Genomic DNA, 20,561 nt, shown 5'->3' with positions numbered 1-20,561 from the left:
AACTCACTTCAGTCAGTTTTAGCATGTTTTACCGTAAGGGGTGTACCGCACTTATCACAAATTAGGCGTTCTTCTTTCTTAAACAAATGTTCATGAGAAAACTGGGTATGATTAAGTCGTAAACGGGAAATATTTATTTGCTTTCGTCTGGATACCTCGGGTGGTTGCCATGGTCCAATCTAATTTTCTCCTGAAGCTTTGATGGTGTGGATTTCCATTTATTCTTCCAGTTCTCGAACAGGTGCTTAATGAAGTAGCTTTTCAGATCCATAGTTACATATTTGGGTGATATGGGGATACTGTTGTCGTTTATAGCTTCTTTTGTATTTTTGTCCGCTGCTTCGATACCTGTTTCTCTAACATGTGATGGGCTTCAGAGAAACTTGTATCTTCAGTATGCAATTTATTTAGTTCTTCCTTTATTATTAAAGCTAGTGGATGCTTCGTGTATATTTTCTTGATTGTTTGTAGTGATGACACATGAATTTGTTACGATTATTATTTTGTTCATCTTATTTGCATTTGCATACAGTAAAGCTTAGTAAATTGCACAGAGTTCTTCTGTTAATATAGTTGCAGTATCTGGAATTCTATCTTTGAGAATCTCTGTGCTATTAATTATTGCCACCCCGACTCCATTTTCAGTTTAAGTTAGGGGAGTTGTTCTGTTGGAGAGATCTCTGAAGAGTTGTTTGATAAGATTAAGGTTGGTGCTATTTGTTTGAAATTGTAATAGACTGCAATTAGCTGTTGGAATTTTTATAATCTAAGGTGAAGATGAAGATATATTTTTGTATTGATATGTATCATGTATCCAAAAGTTTTAACGTTGTTGTGCCGGCAGACGCACATGCAACACATCAGTATTTAATTTTGGAACGAATTAAGGATATGTATAACATGAACTTAAAGAAATGCTTACGCTTTTGCATGTGGGTCAAGTTTATTTTATTAGGTTGGAATGTTAGAATGTGACATGTAAGAATTGATAAAATCATTGATCAATGAAGAATTTTAAAAATATCTTTTAGACATGAGTAATTAGATTAAGTCTGTAGTTTTCAAAATTAGGACTACGTGTGTTGTGCTCACCAGTTATCGCTACAGAAAAGTAAGGTCCTTAAGCATATATCTGTCAGAAACATATGTATAGAGATAGCGCTCTGATGCCCATCAATATATTAGTAATAATAGTTGTCAAACTTTGTTATTATGCTGCCATCAAATAAAAGTTTGCAATTATCGAGCACGATGTTTAATACACTGTTTTTCCGAAATAAAAGGTGAACATCAGTCTCCAAAAGATAAAACTATGAATATTTATATTTTCCATAATTAAAGTACTGTTGTGAATATTCCGTATTACCTAAAAATATCGGGAAACAAATAAAAGGCAGAATTTACAAAACAATCATCAGACCAATAATGACATACGCGGAAGAAACAAGACCTGACACAGAGAGAACAAAAAGGATGTTAGAACCAGAAGAGATGAAAACACTTGGAATATTGATGGTAAGACAACTATGGGATAGAGCTAGACGTACAAATATACGACGTAGATGCAAGCGGAAAACATCAAGAACTGGGTAAGAAATAGAAGAGTAGAATGGAACGATCATTTAAGCCGACTGATAACAAATAGAGTAGTAAAGACGACAAAAGACGGTTCCCCAGTAGAAAGACGATCGGTAGGAAGACCACGAAAACGATGAAACGACAACTTACTATAGATATATTAAAAAACAGGCAGAGGCATGTCTACATAAAAAGAAGAAGAAAAAAAGACCTAAGATACTTAAATTATAGAAACAAACCCACACGGCCTGTCCACAAATCGCGACACTTCGGAGAGCTCATGCTCCCTACACTGGCACCGGCATGGCACCTTTAGCCCCAAATTCGTACACGATAGCCCCCATTGTACACGTTGACCTTTTTTGGTAAAGCTATAAACGTAGATTTAAGCCATTCAGATGGAATTTTCCTCTATCATACATTTTGATAACTAGCTGACATAAATGTTTGGATTTCATTAATTTCAGCATCTCTTTCTAAATGTTATCTTTCTCCAGTATTTTTCGTTTATTTCACCTTTTTGAATCTTTAATGACATTTCTGATATATTCAAGAATTTGTGCAATAGGTTATAATTCAGCAATAGGCGTCTAATCTACATAAAAGCTTTGAGGCTTGGAAATAGATTGAATATTAATAATGTAAATTTAAACATAAATTGAATAAAGTCTATTTCATACAAAGAATAAATAAAGCATGTCCTATTGATAAAATTAAAACATTATTTCGTTGACCGTTACAAACTTCAAGATAAAAAAAGCACAACAAAAGATTTTTTCAAGTAGTTAATTCTTATTGTATTAGATAAATTAGATTACACAATAACCGAAATTTTATTGTGCCTTCCGTCCAAAAATTTCTGCCGTAAGATTTTTTCTTTGTTTTTCTTTTTTGGGCATTTTACCTGATGCGGTACTCAATTTAATAAGAGAAAAGGCAATAACCTTAGCCTTATCATGGGAAATCCTTTTAGTCCACTGCTCTTTGATGCTTTCGAGAATGAAGTAGAAAGAAATATTGCACTACATCCAATTTTGAAAAAAATATATTGATGTTGATATGTACACAAAAATAGAAAGGATAATATAAGTTAAGGAAATAAGGCGTTTTTGAAATAATAAACAAACAGATATTAATTAATATAACTTTATGTTTGCATGAAAGTCTGTATTTTATTCTGTATTTATTTCTAATTTTCAATAACATTAAGTCAGTTTCAGTATTGTCATGGAATTAAACCTATGATTCTAATAATTAAAAACGATATTTATTTATTTTTTATTGACTGCTTGTTTAATTGTTGTTACATTATAAAGATAAGCCTTAAAACATCCATACACATAAAGAAAACCGATTTTTTTATATTTCTTGAATAATATTCAAGAAATTTAGGTATAAATTACAGGTTATTCATGCGGCTGTCTCATGTAGAAGTCAATACATGTACAGCTTTGTACAAGCATGTCCAGCTAATTATATATTTTAGCCAGCTTCCGACTGGCAACATTTACAAAAAGGATTCTAATAAAAAACAAACATAAAAAGAAAGTTTTCATTTAACCTTCGGGTAGTGGCGATATAGTTTATTTCAAAGATTAGTTGACCCGGTGTCTTAGACCAGGAAGATCTAAAAAATAGAAATATAGTATTTTTTTGTAGAAATTTAGAATGGGTAAATATATTAAGATGTTTTAGTAAAAAAAATTTTAAACTTTATTAAACTAAATATAACACTGAAAGAATTGATGCCTTTGAGATGTATATATACAGACGAATGTTGAGAATTCCATGGGTACAACGAGTTACTAATGTTGAGGTAATTTGTCGCATGTGTAAACAAAAAGAATAATCAAAGAGAGGAAAATGTAATAATTGGGTTATGTGTTGAGAGGCAAAAGATACGAATAACTTCAAGTTATACTGGAAGGAAAAGTACAGGGCAAAACATCAGTAGGAAGACGGCATAACTCGTGGCTGAAAGACCTGAGGAGATGGTTCGACTGCTCATCCGCAGAAACCTTTCGCGCAGCAGTTTCCAAAGCTACAATAATTGCCATTTGGATGGCCAACCTTCGAAAGGAGACGGCGCTATAAGAAGAAGAACACTGATTTAAATAGGTATAAAAAAATATCATGTATATGAATGTGTAACATAATTAAAAAATTTTAAATAAATATAATTGCAACAATTAGCTACAAAAAACAAAAGAGATACTTTTATGGTAGTTCCCTACAGTTCTGATATACACCTGTGATATGCTATAAACACATAAACGCATTGCATTTTTAACAAAAAAAAAAGAAATATTCGTATAAGTAGCACTGTAGAATTTTTAAATTCTGTGGTATATATTGAAATCTCCTCGTATATGTTAAATAAAACACCGAAGAATATTTTCAATGTATTTCTGTTTCCTATCGTACGTATTAAAACACTAAAATATTATTTCAACCCTTTTTGCGTCGACGAGTTGATAATATTGATAACACATTTTTAAAGTTTGTTTATATATCATAGATGCATATTTCCTCGGTATTCTTTGATCGTTAAGCCGCCTAATATTGTGCGTTAAATAAATATTCCCGTTTATATGTTTTGTCTATACCAAGTTGGGCGAACGAATTTTAAAGATACTTACATCACTCTCCGTAAAGCCGCTGTCAAGAGCAGTTGGTTTCGTTGTAGTCCGAATTTAGCTTCAAATTCGTATTGGATTTTCATTTTGGCCTTTTTTTTTTTCATGGGAAAATATGTAGCAGTGTAAAGTTTTATGTGCAGTTAATAAGGTTTGAGAGATTGGTCATTGAGAACAGACGCGGTGGGTTTAGTCGAAAAAACCGGCAAATTTGTTGAAAAAAAAAGTGATTTATACTCAATGTAATGTTTCAGTTCAGATAAGAGTAATCACTGTTTTTGTTTTATGTCTTCTCTCACCTAAGAGATTTGTATTTAAGAGATTTGCGGCGTTTCCAACAAATTTGAAAAATACCCACATGGTTCCAGTTTTTTAAAAAGCGGAGATTCAAATTTTGCGTCTAGTGCCCCAAAGTGTTTAGTTCCTAACCCCAGAAATTTTCGTGAAACCCAGGTAATTTTTTTGTTTGAACTTTTAAAGTAAAAATAGACATTTTTTCTAATAATAATTGCTTTTATAACAATTTAAGAAATTGTAATAAATAAAATTGTAGCCCTTGTAGGGCCTAGCTGTCATATTAATTGTTCTCAGTTTTAAGATTGAGTATTGACATATGACAGTTAGGACTATTTTTGACATTTGGTAAATACCTAATCATATTTGAGATATTGTTTTTGTTTTTTAAAAAAGGTTAACCTTTGTCCACAGTTTCATTTAAAAAGATATTTTTTTTATTTGTAATAATTAATTTCTGTTACAATTTGTCGTCCAATAACAATTGTAAGTTTTGTAGTATCTCCAACTTCTAGAGTTTGTAAACATATAGTTACCTAGTAAGTGTCTTTCTTTGTTATTTTGTATTTATTTTTGTAACTATTTATATAGTATTTTTTTAGTATTATCTATATTTGTATCTATTTGTGGTAAGACAACAATAAATGTGTAATTTTTTTCCCTAAACCAATTTGTTTATTTATTTAAAATAACAAGTTTCTGACCCCTTTTTGTGTTTTTAGGAAAGAAGAGCTTTTTCTTTCATCCAGCAGGAAGATTCTTCAAAGCGGCGTCCTTATTTTAAATAGTTTTGAGAACCTTTTTGTGTTTTGTTTGTCCAGGAGACTCATGTAAGTACCCCTTTGTTTCATTTTTGTAGTTGCCCCATTTCAGTCCCCTTGTCATTCACTTATCCACGACCCAGTTCTCCAAATAAACCCTGAGTGACCGTTCGCAACGTTTCGGTTTGTTTTTCTTGCCCTATCTTTACCCCAATGACTTCTGTCCCCAACTTTCAACCCCCTATAATAATACCCTATGTGGTAGGCAAAATCGTTACAGCACTATAATTGAAAAAGTGACGAAATACTAATATTTTATTTGAAAACTATAATAGAGGGTACGATCACAATAAAATAAAAAGACAAATGGAGATTTTATGAATACCTACATTCTTCTTCTTCGTCAAATATTTGCCATCCACTTCTGAATGTAGGTCTCTCCCAATTGGTTCCATCTTTCTTTATCTTGCGCCAATCTAATTCACTGTTTTGCCACTGCTCGTATGTCATCGTCTTAACATGCTTCTTGTCGTTCTCCTTGGTCTCCATTCTAGGAAAGTTTTGTCACTTTCATTAAAATTAAATATCTCATATAATGGGTATATAAATATTTACCCAAGACTCCACACCTACTTTGAAATATTACGTACTATATGGACCAGAAGGCTATATGGAAGACAAGTATTGACCATCAAACAAAACAGGGTAAAAATTAGTGAAAGAAGTGTGATACAGTATTATTGATGGATGTCAATGATATTAAAGGTAACATGGAATCAAAGCGTGACAAATAAATAAAAGATATTTTGAATAGGAAAAGAACGACTACTGTCCGTTCAAGGGAGAATTCACTGTAGTTAAATATTATATTCCATTCGTTGTTTAATTGTCCAATTAGCTTTATGAATAGTAGAAAGTTTATATTTCGGTTCCGACTAATGTCTTAATTAGTTTTAGGATACATGAAGTTCACATTAATTGCTTAAAATTTATACCACTTACTGAACTAGATACAGTGTCCTATATAAAGTATCTTCAGGTCACATGAACATGGTGCAGAGTTTTAAAAAAAAATTCTTCTTCTTTATGTGCCATGTACTTGGCTGTACGTTGTCCATTATCTGCACTTTTCAAATCATCTTTGGAGTATCCTTCTCGGCTCTTCGGAATATTGTGGTTCCGTCTCTGATATTACACTGAATTACATTGAATTTTTATTTTTCCTGAATTTCCGAGCCCCTGTATCTTTCCTTGTATGATTAAGTGTGTGGAAAGATAATATTGACGCTAAGGATATGGTCAAGATAGGAAATTTATCTTTTCTTAACTATGATAAAATTCTTTGTTCGAGACCTCTGGTTCTTAAAATTGCTTCATTTGTGGCATGTGCTCTCTATAGCACTCTTAAGAGTCTCAATAAGGTCTATATTTTAAATTTAAAATTAATTTTAATTTAATTATTAACATAATAATAATTAATCTAACATAAGAGACCACGTCTCTGTGTCATAAAGTAGAATGGGCCATATGTAGCATTTCATGTAAGGTCAAGTAGGAGACTGCGAGTAATAGAAGATTTTCAAGTTTGACAAAGTGCGTAAATAATTTTTACTATAACTTTTTTATCGCATTCCCATTTTTTGTTGACCGTGGTCAGATAAATATCCAGATATTTAAATCGTGATGCCCGCTCTATAGTATCTTCATCGACTTTTTATTTTTGACTGGCTTTACAACTCAGGGTGCGTCTTTACCGCATTAGCTATAGCAGCCCTCTATCTTCTACGATCTTGCGCTTTAATTTCTTATTGTTGTACCTCAATCCTAGATAAATTGGCTTTAACATCATCCTTACATCTTTTTATGGGATGGCCTACTGATCTTCTACCGTCTGGTCTCTTAAAAAACACTGTCTTTAGTACTCTTTCTATCTTTGATTTTACCACATGATCTGCCCATCTTATCCGGTTAGCTTTTATATGTCTGACGATGTTTTCAGTACCATACATAGTCACCAATTCAGCATTGCGGCGTCTTCTCCACTCTTCTGTTAATTCTCTCTTTAAGATCCAACTATCATTTAGTCAACTTTCCCAAATACCAGCAGCTTATTTATTTCCCATTGATGTACAGTCCATGTTCAGTCAATATGTAATAACTGGACAAATAATTGACTTGTACAGTCCTAATTGAAATTTTCTGTTTAGCAGCTTAGATTTTAATAATGATGATAGGGAGTCTGATGCTCTATTATACTCTTCATAGGCTTTCAAGACAGTACTCAGTATCGTGTATCGACCTATAGACACGCATTTAGTCTGAGTTTATCTTAAGACCAGAAGTTTTACCAGTGATGTCAATTCTTTTTAACATACGCTGCAAATTCTTTATGGTTGGTGCTAGAATTGTCGTATCGTCAGCATATCATAAATTTTCTCTTGGAATTCCGTTTACTTTAATACCGATTTTCTTTACATACATTAAAGGTATTCGTGGATAGATCTCTGTTGATTTTTACTTCCGTCTTTTGTCCTGTCTTTTGTGTCTATTAAAATTGCTTTTTTCTCCATTTTCTTCATATTTTGAGTATATTAGGAAAAGAAATTCAAGAAAAATTTTCAGAGCATTGCACATATATTGGTTTGTTTACTTATATTCTAAAATCTTTTTTATTTGTAGTGAACTGATGATGCTTTTAAAAATAAAAGCGAAACGTACTCGAATAAATCAATAAAGTAGTTGACGACTTTTATTTGCCAATTATTGACCGATAAAACCTCTGCTATTCAACCATTGAATATATTCCAAATTTAATCAACGGTCGTATTTTTTACTATGTCTACATATACAGAGGGATTCTTCGTGACCATCAGACGAAAGATATATATATATATATATATATATATATATATATATATATATATATATATATATATATATATATATATATATTTATACAAAAAATCCCACTTACCTTGTATGTTCGTTCAGCAAACCTGTTAGCAATCATTCATAATTGGTCCAAGAGAAAAGAAGATTGTTATAGAAATTAAAAATACTATGTTTTTACATAGAAGTTATATTTATTATTAGCCGCAACATAGATTTATAGATATTAATTTAGATCTTACAAACAAAAATGTTCATTACACTTTGTTACCTTTCTGTATCTTTAGATAATGTATATTAATTTCTCCCGATGACCTAGTAAAAATATTTGCGTTAAAGATTTGTTAATAAAGTTAAAAATTACAACAGAAAAGACTATTAAAAAAAATGATAATTTAAAATTTACCTGGGTTATAATTATATCGTGATTATGTAGTTTTGCCGCTTCTTAAAATCTACAAACAAATTTATTCTGGTATAAAAAAACAATGGTTATTCAAACAACCAAAAAAAATACTTTTACGGACACACCCTCTCAAAAAACACTAACACTACACTGGCTACATATAGAAGATGTGTTTTTTTTCCTGTATAGATCACCATTATTAAAATATTTAGCATTATAATTTAATCTGCTGTTACAGAATACATAAATAGATAAAAATTTACAGTGACTTGTGGGCCTATTAAGCTATACTCACTGCAACTAAAGATGATCAATTCTGCACTAAATTAATCTTTACTTGTGTTTACCTCGTACTATGTTATTGACTGCATACTGTCACTAACACTACTACCCAAAAATACAATTGATCTCCAAAATATAAAGATGTTTTCAAACTCACAAACTATAAGTAATCGCTCATATCGGCTAAAACGCCAGTATGGCTTGTCGCCTACAATTCTACCTGACTTCCTCTGGATCTAATTCGGGAATAATTTCAGTTATCACGCATTAATGATTTTTCTCTGGTAAAAATTGAAAACTCCGATATTAGTTTGTGTAAATAAGTAATTGGAGATTTATTCTATTCCAAGAGAACTAAACTGTTTTCTTCGGAGATTTTTAAAACATAAAAATAAAATCTTATACAAAATATAATTTTAAATAGGTGAATCAAACTTTATAGGTTTTTGGATCGATACAGTTGCTCTCAGAGCTTGTTGAACCTCAGATTGAAGAGTTTCTGGGATGGACCATTTTTTTCAGTTGAGAGATTGTCTAACCGCTCTATGGTCTTTAAATAGCAATTCAGCAGGTCCAGGTTTGACTTAATATCATGTTTTAAAGATGTCATAGGTGCTTTCTTTGTGATACCATTAGTTTCTTTAATATTTCTATGAAATTTTAGATTGTCATGCAGATTTTTTTTATTTTTTTTAATAGTTTTGTTTAGTTTTGAATACATTTTATACTTTAAATATTTTTAAACAGGTATTTCGAAATAATCATCTCAAACATTTCAAATATTTTAAATGTTTGTGTAGCCTGAGCGTAAAATCTTATATTTGCTTTAGATATTTAAATCTGCCTCTATATTCCCAGTCTTATATTACCATTAAGTCAATAACCAGAATTTTTTATGCGTCAAAATATCTAGCTTGATAACTTGACTAGAAAAATATATATGTGAAGTGTTTAATATTGAGCGTTAATTACAGACTAATAAAGAACTCCAGGGTATGTGTTATGCAAATATTATGTTCAAAGAGTGTCAGAATCGAATCAGCAAATATCTGAATCATGTATTTTCTGATAGCGGTTCCAATAATACACTAATATATGTGTTTGAACAACTTGTTAAAACATTAGCTTATCGGGCATACATTCAATACGAGCAATTTGTTAGTCAATCGCAATATCGGTATGCTACAAAGTGATTTAGAAGTAATGATTTTATAACTTGTGTAACTGTCGTTATAATACCTTTTTTACTATATTTAAATATAAAATCCTATAAAAACCTTTATTAGAAAACTGGAGAGCTCCCATTATGGTACAGAAGATAAAATCTAAGTTTTCCTATATAGCAGCAGTATATTCAAACAAAAGCAATAGAGTATTACATACAGGGTGTTTCAAAAAAAAGGTAACCCCGTTTCTAGGGTAGGTAAAAAACTGAAAAATAATTGGGGTTTGCTTAGTAAAAAATTTTTGTAACGCCATCCGTTTTCTAGATACAGAGCGTTGAAGAAAAAAAAAATTTTACGCATTTTTTACGATTTTGCCGAAACTACTGGCAACATTGTAATGAAATTTTATACGAATATGTTTTGGAAGCTGATTCTTATAGAGGGCGCTAGTTATACGGATCGTACTAAGTATTAGTCAATATAACTTTTTTAGGAGTATAATTATTAATCAAAATTTCAAGTAAACATCATTCAATTTTACACGAAAAAGGTACTCTTGGTAAAACTCGATACTGTGTACCGTTTTCGGAATATTTTGATTTGAAAATTATGAAGTAATAATTCATGCTGGTAGTAATGATAAAGTTCTAATAGGTATACCTCTATTTTCTCCAAATGTGCCATGGAAATCTGACATTTATTGGTTGTTATGACGATAAATCAACAAACACTGACATGTTATTAACCTTATGCGAATGTTTAGGATGTTCTAGTGCAGCTGTGACACGTTATGCAGAAAAGTTTCCTAGAAGAAACTTACCAAGTAAAAAAACATTTAGAGGAGTTGAACGACGTTGTCGAGAAACTGGGAATGTAAGACCAAATAAAATAAATTCTGGTTGACTAAGAACAACAAGAACAATTAATAAAGAAAATAATATTTTAAATTTACTTGATCAAGATCCAACAGTTAGCGTAAGGAATATAGCAAGACAAACAAATACTTCTTCTTTAAGTACTTGGCGGATACTGAAAGAACAGCAATTACATCCTTATCATTACAGACAAGTCCAAGAGCTCTTGCCAGATGATCTACCGGTTAGAGTGGATTTTTGTGAAACATTGCCACAAAGGACAGCCCACAATCCAAATTTTTTAAAATGCATTCTTTTTACGGACGAGGCCACCTTAACGCAACAAGGTATGTTTAACTCCCATAATGCACACTACTGGTGTGATGAGAATCCACGAGTCAAAAGGGTATCAGATTACCAACACTCATTTAAAGTTAATGTTTGGGCAGCAACTTTAGGTAACAAATTAATAGGTTATCATATTCTACCTGGAAATTTAAATGGTGATATGTATCTTGATTTTTTAAACAATTCCTCATTCGAGATATTAGAAGATTTAACGCTAAACGAGCGAAGATCTTTATTTTTTATGCACGATGGAGCTCCACCACACTTTGATAGAAGGTGTCGTAATTGGTTGAGAAATAATTTTCCGAATCGATGAATTGGTAGAGCTGCAGAAGCTCCGATTCATTGGCCTCCTCGTTCATGCGATTTTATCCCTTTGGACTACGCAGTTTGGTCGTATATTAAGGAAAAAGTCTATGCTACAGAGATAAATTCACGCCAAGAATTGGAAGAAAGAATTCAATGTCAATTTAATGACATCATAGCTGATCCCCTACCGTTTAGACGGTTAATGGAATCTTTAGAAAAAAGAATAGACTTGTGTATTCGCGAAAACGGAGGGCATTTTAAACACTTACTGTAATTGAATTTTATTTTATGTTTTTAGTCATTAATTTAATTTTCTTCTTGTGAGTTTTGTTTAATTACTAACTATTTTATACCAGCATCAATTATTAGTTCATAATTTTCAAATCAAAATATTCCGAAAACGGTACACAGTATCGAGTTTTACCAAGAGTACCTTTTTCGTGTAAAATTGAATGATGTTTAAGTTTACTTGAAATTTTGATTAATAAATATACTCTTAAAAAAGTTATATTGACTAATACTTAGTACGATCCGTGTAACTAGCGCCCTCTATGAGAATCAGATATATAAACAAATTCATGGGATGTATTAGCCTCCAAAACATATTCGTATAAAATTTTATTACAATGTTGCCAGTAGTTTCGGCAAAATCGTAAAAAATGCGTAAAATTTTTCTTCAACGCCCTGTATTTTGAAAACGGATGGCGTTACAAAAATTTTTTACTAAGCAAACCCCAATTATTTTTCAGTTTTTTACCTACCCTAGAGACGGGGTTACCTTTTTTTTAAAACACCCTGTATAATGTGTTCTCTGATCCAGTTAAAAGTAAATTAAAAAAAAAAAAACAAATCAAATAAACCACCTATTTTACTTTGAAATAATAACCTGCTTATCCAAATTAAACTTTTAAACTTTAAGTTTTCAAAGACATATGACTTTTCCAAAATGGAAGCCTCTTCGCCAAGGACAATCCTTCTTCCATTGACCAAGGTTAGTCCAACAAAACAAAAATGTCAGCAATTTAAATAAAGCAAACTATTAAACATATACGGCAATTCTTATATTGTTTACAGAGATGAGTCAAAAAACGGAGATAGAACTGGAGCAGCAATTTATTCCATCTTTTCCGCTGAATCGTTCGCCATCCTAAAGGCGCTGTCGTTAATTGAACACTCAAACAAAGAAAAATATACAATAACCTCCGCGTCCCACAGTTTAATAACCTAATTAAAGCAACTATACTATCACAACCCTCTTCTACTCCTGATTAAAAGAGAACTCAAAATATTGGGAATAAATTATTTTTCAGATGTATTTGGGTACTTTTTTATACTAGTAGAGGTAAAGAAAGTTGTAGATAATCTAGCCAAAAATGCTCCGACCAATCCAATCTCTAAATAAAATATTATAAATATCACCAAACTTTTAATAGCATTCTCACCAAACGGTACGACTGGAAAAATACTCCCAGTTCTAACGCAAGGAGCAGAAATATTAACTCTTTCCAGAAAAGTAATCAATAAGATACAAATGGCACAGAGAGCAATGGAGAGGTTAATGTTGAATATATCCCTCAGAGACAGAGTTTTAAATCAAATAGGTAGGGAAAAAACTGGTGTTACGGATGCCATTGAAATAATAACAACCCTCAAATGGAACTAGGCAGGATAAGTTGTAGAGATGCAAGGTAGGCAAAGAAAATTTTAGAATCAAAACCTAGATACGATGCTTATCGTAATCGAAGACATCCTCCAACAAGGTAGTCAGACGACATCAAGCGCATCCTGTACAACTGGATTTAAGGTGTTTAAGATCGGATGCAATGACATTATTTATGGAAAGTCTATGTTCAGCAGTAGACTCAAAACACGGCCAATGTTGATGATAATGAACGGTGAACCATGTTTTATTACAGTGCTCCAACTACACGATAACGCTAACGGTGCTAATAGCCGTTAGCAAACATTTGTTATTAAAATTAGTCACCTACTTCAAAGGCGGGTCTCTTACAATTATCAGGTATACCAGATTATTCAAATTAGTGCCATCCCAGTTGTGGTTAGTTCTACATTAACAGTTAAAGCAAACGCTGACGAAAGCGTTAATATTAACAAAAAAATTCTAGTTTGGCAGCGTTGTTGGTATTCAAGTAGTTCAAAGCTTAAATAGATCTATCAATTCTCGCCCACAGCTCCCTCAAGAAAGAAAAGAACAGGTGATAAATCGACTAAGAAGTGGTCACATCACAATAATTCGTAACCGCTTGACTAAACAGCTACCTACCACCAGAATTTTCATACTGTGGATGCCTGACCATCAAAGAATGTATACACGCCGCTGCCCTAGAAGCACTAGGGCGATATGAAAAGATCGGACAACAAAAACCATATTGGTGGGATCAAGATATTTCGCAGGAAATAACACAGAAAAGAAAATTGTATCAAAAATATCTGAACACAAAAAATGTGGAAGACAGAATCGAATACAAAAGAATGCAAGCGATGGTCAGAAGAAAAATTTGCCAAAAGAAAAATGAATCCTGGGAAAAAAAGTGCACCATAATAAATACATACATTGGTGGAAGCCAAAGTTCAGAAAGCTGGAAACTGTTAAAAAATTTAAGAAACAACAAAAAAAGAGATATTATCCAGTCCATATCACCTCAAACTTGGGAAGAATACTTTAAAGATTTACTAACAGAGACAAGAGAGCCCTTCAAACAGATAGAGAACTATGGTTTACAAGGCGTCAGGCTGATAGGGTCACCAATCAGAATAAATGAGAGAGAAGTCGAAACCGTATGCAGACATCTAAAGAATGGCAAATCACCTGGCCCCGGAAATGTAGCTCCGGAACTCATTAAACATGGACCCAAAATACTAATTCAACGACTACGACAACTTTTCCAGGAATGCATAAATAAACATGAAATACCTGAGGAATGGAAAGAATCGCATATGAGCACCATCCATAAAAAGGGAGATAAATCGAAACCTGAAAACTATAGAGGAATTGCAGTTACTAGTAGTATTAGCAGAATATATGGGAAAATAATAAAAAATCGAATAGAAGAAGAATACCAAGATATGGAAGCCGAAGAACAGGCTGGTTTTCGTGCAGGTCGATCTACAATAGACCATGTCTTCTCTATTACTCAGATAATTGAAAAGAAAGTTGCTCGTGGCCAAGAAGTCCATCTGACGTTCGTAGACCTTAGGAAAGCATATGACAGTATCCCGCTTGATAAATTATGGGAGGCACTGGGGAAAACAAATATAAATATAGAATTGATTGAAGCAGTAAAAACGTTGTACTACCAACAAACAACAAGAATTAAAACAGGAAATCTGATAACACCGGGATTCAAAGTGACTAAAGGACTAAGACAAGGATGCTGTATATCCCCAACATTATTCAAAATATACCTCGAAGCAGCACTCAACAAATGGAAGAAAAAATGTACGAATATGGGCATACCACTAATAGACTTAACTTTGTACACTCTGTGCTTTGCAGATGACCAGGTCATCATCGCACAGGACTCTGAAGACCTTAGTTACATGATGCGAAAACTATTAGAAGAGTTTACAGAGTGGGGTTTGGAAGTGAATATGGAAAAAACTGAGTACATGAGTATCGGAGGAGATCAACATAACCTTCTCGTAGAGGAAAATCAAGAGATCAAAATATGTGATAACTACAAATACCTAGGAGTAAAAATCACTCAAGACGGAAAATTAGATGCAGCCATTAAGGAACGAAATACACAGGGAAGGAAAGGAATAGCCTTACTAAACAGCGTACTGTGGGATAAAAACATCTCCAAAGACAACAAAAGAAGAATATATAACACCATAATAAAAAGTATCACAACATATGGATGCGAAGTGTGGCCCCTAAAAGACAGATCAGAGAAAATGCTTAGAGCAACAGAAATGGACTTCTGGCGCCGCTCGGCGGGAATCTCCAGACGCGACAGAATAACAAACGAGAGAGTCCGAGAAATCATGGGGGTTACACATAATATTGTTGATGACATCAAAACGACACAACTCAGATGGTACGGACACGTAAGGAGAATGCCGGAGAATAGAATACCAAGACAAATTCTTGAATGGCAACCAAGAGGTAGGCGAAGACCAGGAAGGCCTAGAAGAAGTTGGAGAGAAGGAGTTGATAAAGAAATCAGAGAAAGAGAACTGGAAGACGATCTATGGAACGATAGAATGAGATGGAGATTGGAAATCGGAAGACGTCGAAGAACGTTGTAAACCGAAATTATATATATATATAGGATGCCTGACAACACTCCAGCACATCCTTACAGAATATCCACTTCTATAAAAGAAAAAAAGAAGCATCAATCATATTTTAGAAGAACAAAACCAGCTGCAAAATACAGTGCTCAAATTTTTTTTTGTTAATATTTAAATTTAAGGCGCATCAACCTATGTGGTTATTAGCGCAGCTCGGTCTTACACAGATGATCAGAATCAAAGTAATATTTTACGCCAGAAATAGTAGGTGTTTGTGAAAATTTAATAAAATTAAAATAATACCCTTACTTTGTTTTCAATTTTAAACGACATAAAATAAATTTCGTTATTTTGGCAATCCGTTTTTTTTACTATCGTCAGCAAAGTTGAATATTAAAGTCGTGTATTTTCATTTTATATTAACATAGTTCGGATATTGTTTTTGAGTAGTCGTTTATTTACAGATTAGTCTAGATTTCATATAAAAAATTCCGATGGTCGTATTTTGGTTTAGAGGGAACGAGGAAAGAGATAAAATAAACATTATAGGGTACCTACAACTGCGTTTGAGGAAAGCTCTATTTGCGATTGAGGTGGTATTTGTTTTGATGTTCGCACCGACTTAGTGGTTTTGACAAATGCTACAATGACGGCTCACAGATATACAGGTATGGTCGTAAAACCAATTATTGTACCATATGCGGGTGCAATCGGACAAAGTTTTGTCCTTATTGACGACAATATCCGTTCCTACCGTGCAAGAATTGTTAACGAAAGATTACAACATCACTATATCGACTGAATGGAGTGGCCAACCCAGACAGCAGATATGAACCGCATAGAACATGTCAGGGCCGCTATAATACGACAAATAAATGTGTTAGATAATCCTTTGCATACACTTTAACAGCTAAGTGAAGCTGTGAAGCACATATGGATAATTTTAGAACAAAATTTTTTAAATGTATTAATTAAGAGTACACTGAACAGAATAAGAAGTTTAATTCGTTCGCAGAAGAGGTCCAACAAAATATTATAATTTTTTATTTAAGTTTTGTAGGCCCATTATCTCGTTATTTTGGATTTTATAAAACGCAATTTTATGGGACTTTATTTTAATAAATTATTGGAAATATTAATTATGATCCTTATCTATTGTTGAGCCGTGATTACATTTTAACTTATTCAACATCATTAAGTATCTTAACGATATGTTTATACCCAAAGTCGCCGTAGGAAAGATGGCCAAAATATGGAAGGACTTCCAAATTTCACTAACCCTAAAACTGAGTTTGATCAACTGCTTAATATTTCCAATACTAACACACGGATGTGAATCTTGAACCCTACGACAAGTGGAAAGAAGAAAAGTAGACGTCACTGAAATATTTTGTTCAAGAAGACATGTTACGAGTTGCGTGGACCGATCACAGCACAAATAATTCAATTTTAAATGAGCTTATGATCAGCAAACCTCATTCCAGCAATCTTTAAAGAGTCAATCTCCAAAAATTAAAATATTTTGAATGTTATAAGAGCAGACACAGAAAACATGGAAAGACTTAATATCCAAAGAAAGGTAGAAGACCGAAGATCACGAGGAAGGTCCCCAACAAGATGGATTAACTAAATTATAGGAATATGCAAATTATAGGAATATGCAAAAGATCTATATAAGATAAAAAAAAATGACCAGTGACAGAGATTTTTGGAGACGGACAATACACGACATCAAGATGGCCACTACCCTTTCTCCGTAATGTCAGGACAGAAGAGATGTTTATACCATAAAATGTAATATTTGGTTTTATTATACCTTTGCTCACAAGCTTTTATTGTAATGTACATTTTCAACACCCACTAATAACCTTTTATGGTTGATACGACTTTGAGTAAATAAAAAAACTGTATCTTAAATATGAAAGCCACATTAAATAAGTACCTACTCAATTTTTTCAGAATTATGAAGTATTTATTAAATACTGTTTTTTTTTTCATATGAGTATTTGTTTCAGGTGTCCCTCTGTAACCTTAATTACCGACGATTTCATAATCAATTCCTGAAATGTTGTCAATGTACAGGTAAGTCTTTTTCTCCGAAATATTTTGCATAAATACAGCAAATAAATACAAATGTCACCCGCATTTTACTATAAACATTTACACGAATAATGAACGCGTGCGAGGTTGGTAAACTCTTAATTACCTTAACTCAGCATTAAAAATCGATAAATACATCCAATATACGTGAGGATACTTAAGAAAAGGATATAATAAAAATGATATAAGAGGCATAAATGTTGTTTTCAATGATAAATTATTCTTTTAACCTAAAGTTATGGAACTCCCAAAGTTCAAAAACTGTGAAACGGATAGTCCCGTTCTTTATCCTTGAGCAAAAAGTATTATGTTTTATCATCAGACCATATGTTTACGTTATCGCTTGTTTCTACGTGCCTAAAACCACGTAACCTGGTAAAAATATATTATTAATAAAGTTATAGCCCAAGTATAATGAGAAATCTAAAATATGAATGAAACAACAAAAAAAAATGACCATGTTTTTCAGGAAAGAAGATATAATTATATATCTAAGGATGAAAAGATGGAACACGAAGTTATATCGTAATTAGACGGACAAGATATAATAAATAATAAAAAAAGAGGAGAGCATACGTAATGTTTTAGATCTTAATTTTAACCCTTATCCGGGTAATGTGGCGACCCGAGACGCCACTTTTTTTATTATAAACTAATAAAAAATATTTATTGAACTTTATGCATTAATGAATTTGTGTAGTCACGAAGGGCTGTAGCGCCAAATGGCGACGATGAGGTATAGGCCACAAATTATTTTAGGTGTTTTTCCAATTGTCTTAGAGAGTTGATGGTGGCATACTTTTTGATTTTCTATTTTGTGGAAAGAGATCCTACATCATTGATTACTACCGAAGAATACAACTATATATCAACTCTACTTCTGTTATATTATATTTTTTTGCTATACTTCTAATATAATATATTATTTGAGCTAATAGTACTTAAAATGTGACGTGTATTTACAGTGTGATCGAAACGAAACCAACCTCTTTCCGTTCGTACTACATCGAAGCATATTTTCTTCTTCTTCTTCGTCTAGCCATTCACGTCCACATCTGAACATAAGCCTCTTCAAGTCTTCCTTTCCATTGTTTTTTATTGTACGCTACTTGTAGCCAATTTTTCCCGGCAGTCCTTTTCAGATCATCTGTCCATCTCATAGGAGGTCTGCCTCTGGGTCTTTTGTGTTTGTATGGTCTCCAGGTTAAAATTGATCTGTGCCATTTGTTTAGATCGCTCCTAGCTACATGTCCAGCGTATTCCCATTTCAACTTTAATGATTTTTGCACCACATCGGTGACTTTGGTTTTCTGTCTTATCCATGTGTTTGTTTTCTTGTCCTTAAGTGATATACCTAGCATTGCTCTTTCCATCGCGTGTTGAGTGACTCTAAGTATATTCATATTCTTTTTTGTGATTGTCCATGTTTGTGCCGCATAAGTTAATATCGGAATAATGCATGCATCAAAAACTTTAGATCTAAGATGTAATTGAATTTGTTGATTTCTGAGTATATACATAGTTCAGTGTACCGAATGCTGCCCAAGCTAACTTTCTTCTTCTTTTTATTTCTTCAGTTTGAATTTCCCTATTTAGTATTATTTTTGGTCCTATAGTATATATATTCTTCAACTTTTTCTATAACTTTATCGTTTATTATTGTCACGGTGTCTTTGGAGTGCACGACTTTTGTTTTGTTTAAATTCATTTTCAGTCCTATTTTAGAAGATTCGGTATGTAGTTCTAAGAGCATGGTTTGCATTTCTTGTAGGTCAGTAGCTATCAGGATAATGTCATCTGCAAATCGTAGATTACTGAGGTAGCGGCCATTGATGTTTATTCCCTTATATTTCCAATTTAGCTTTTTAAAAACTCCAAAACTAAGGTGAACAGTTTGGGTGATAAAGTATCTCCCTGTTTGACTCCCCTGTTTAATGGTACAGGGTTCGTGTGTTCATTTTCATTTAGGTAGTATGTAGCTGTAGCTTGGTTCATAGTTTCTTTTATTAAGTTAATATATCTGCTGTCTATTCTACAATTTTGCATTGCGTTTATTACGGCCGTGTGTTCTATGGTATCAAAAGCTTTTTAGTAGTCTACAAATGCTAGGAAAACTGGAAAGTTGTATTCGTTACATTTTTCTATTAATATTTTTGTGGTTAACAGGTGATCGGAAGTTGAATAGCCTTTTCTTAAACCTGCCTGTTCATATGGTTGGTATTCGTCTAATTTCCTTGTTAGTCGAGTAGTTATGACTTTGGTGAGTATTTTAAACAGGTGTGACAGTAGGCTGATGGGTCTGTAGTTTTCCAATTTTCGACTATCACCTTTCTTGTGTAATAAGATTACTTTAGAGTTGTTCCAGAACTTAGGGACTTTGCCCTGATGTAAAAAACTATCCACAAGCTTAGTTACAATTGCAATTAGTTCCTTACCTCCTTCTAATATCATATCTGTGGTAATATTATTTTCTCCTGCAGCTTTATTTTTCTTCATATTTTCCAATGCTGTAGTTACCTCTGAAATTGTTACTTTTGGCATTATTTCTGATCCAACATTTTTTATTAATTTTCGTGCTGGTCTCATCTCATCATCTTGTTGATGTGTTCTGTAAAGTTCTTATTATTCTCTCTTCTGATTCTCTCTTCATATTTTCTTACATGTTTATTATTACATTTGTT

General features: G+C 32.7%; 1 protein-coding gene across 4 annotated transcripts in view; it reads left to right on the top strand.

Moving 5' to 3' along the window:
• LOC140445761 (probable G-protein coupled receptor B0563.6) overlaps positions 1 to 20,561 on the top strand; it is a 294,516-nt gene that overhangs the window by 180,565 nt on the left and 93,390 nt on the right. For 3 of the 4 annotated variants that reach the window (XM_072538085.1, XM_072538084.1, XM_072538086.1), the window contains exon 2: positions 17,796 to 17,862. The exons of the other annotated variant lie outside the window; for it this stretch is intronic. The gene's annotated coding sequence lies outside the window, so the exon portion shown is untranslated. The remainder of the gene's footprint in view (positions 1 to 17,795; positions 17,863 to 20,561) is intronic. 4 annotated transcript variants of the gene reach the window in all.

Source organism: Diabrotica undecimpunctata, chromosome 7, assembly GCF_040954645.1.
Source record: "Diabrotica undecimpunctata isolate CICGRU chromosome 7, icDiaUnde3, whole genome shotgun sequence".
NCBI lineage: Eukaryota > Metazoa > Arthropoda > Insecta > Coleoptera > Chrysomelidae > Diabrotica > Diabrotica undecimpunctata.
This window is presented reverse-complemented; position numbering and strand designations above follow the sequence as displayed.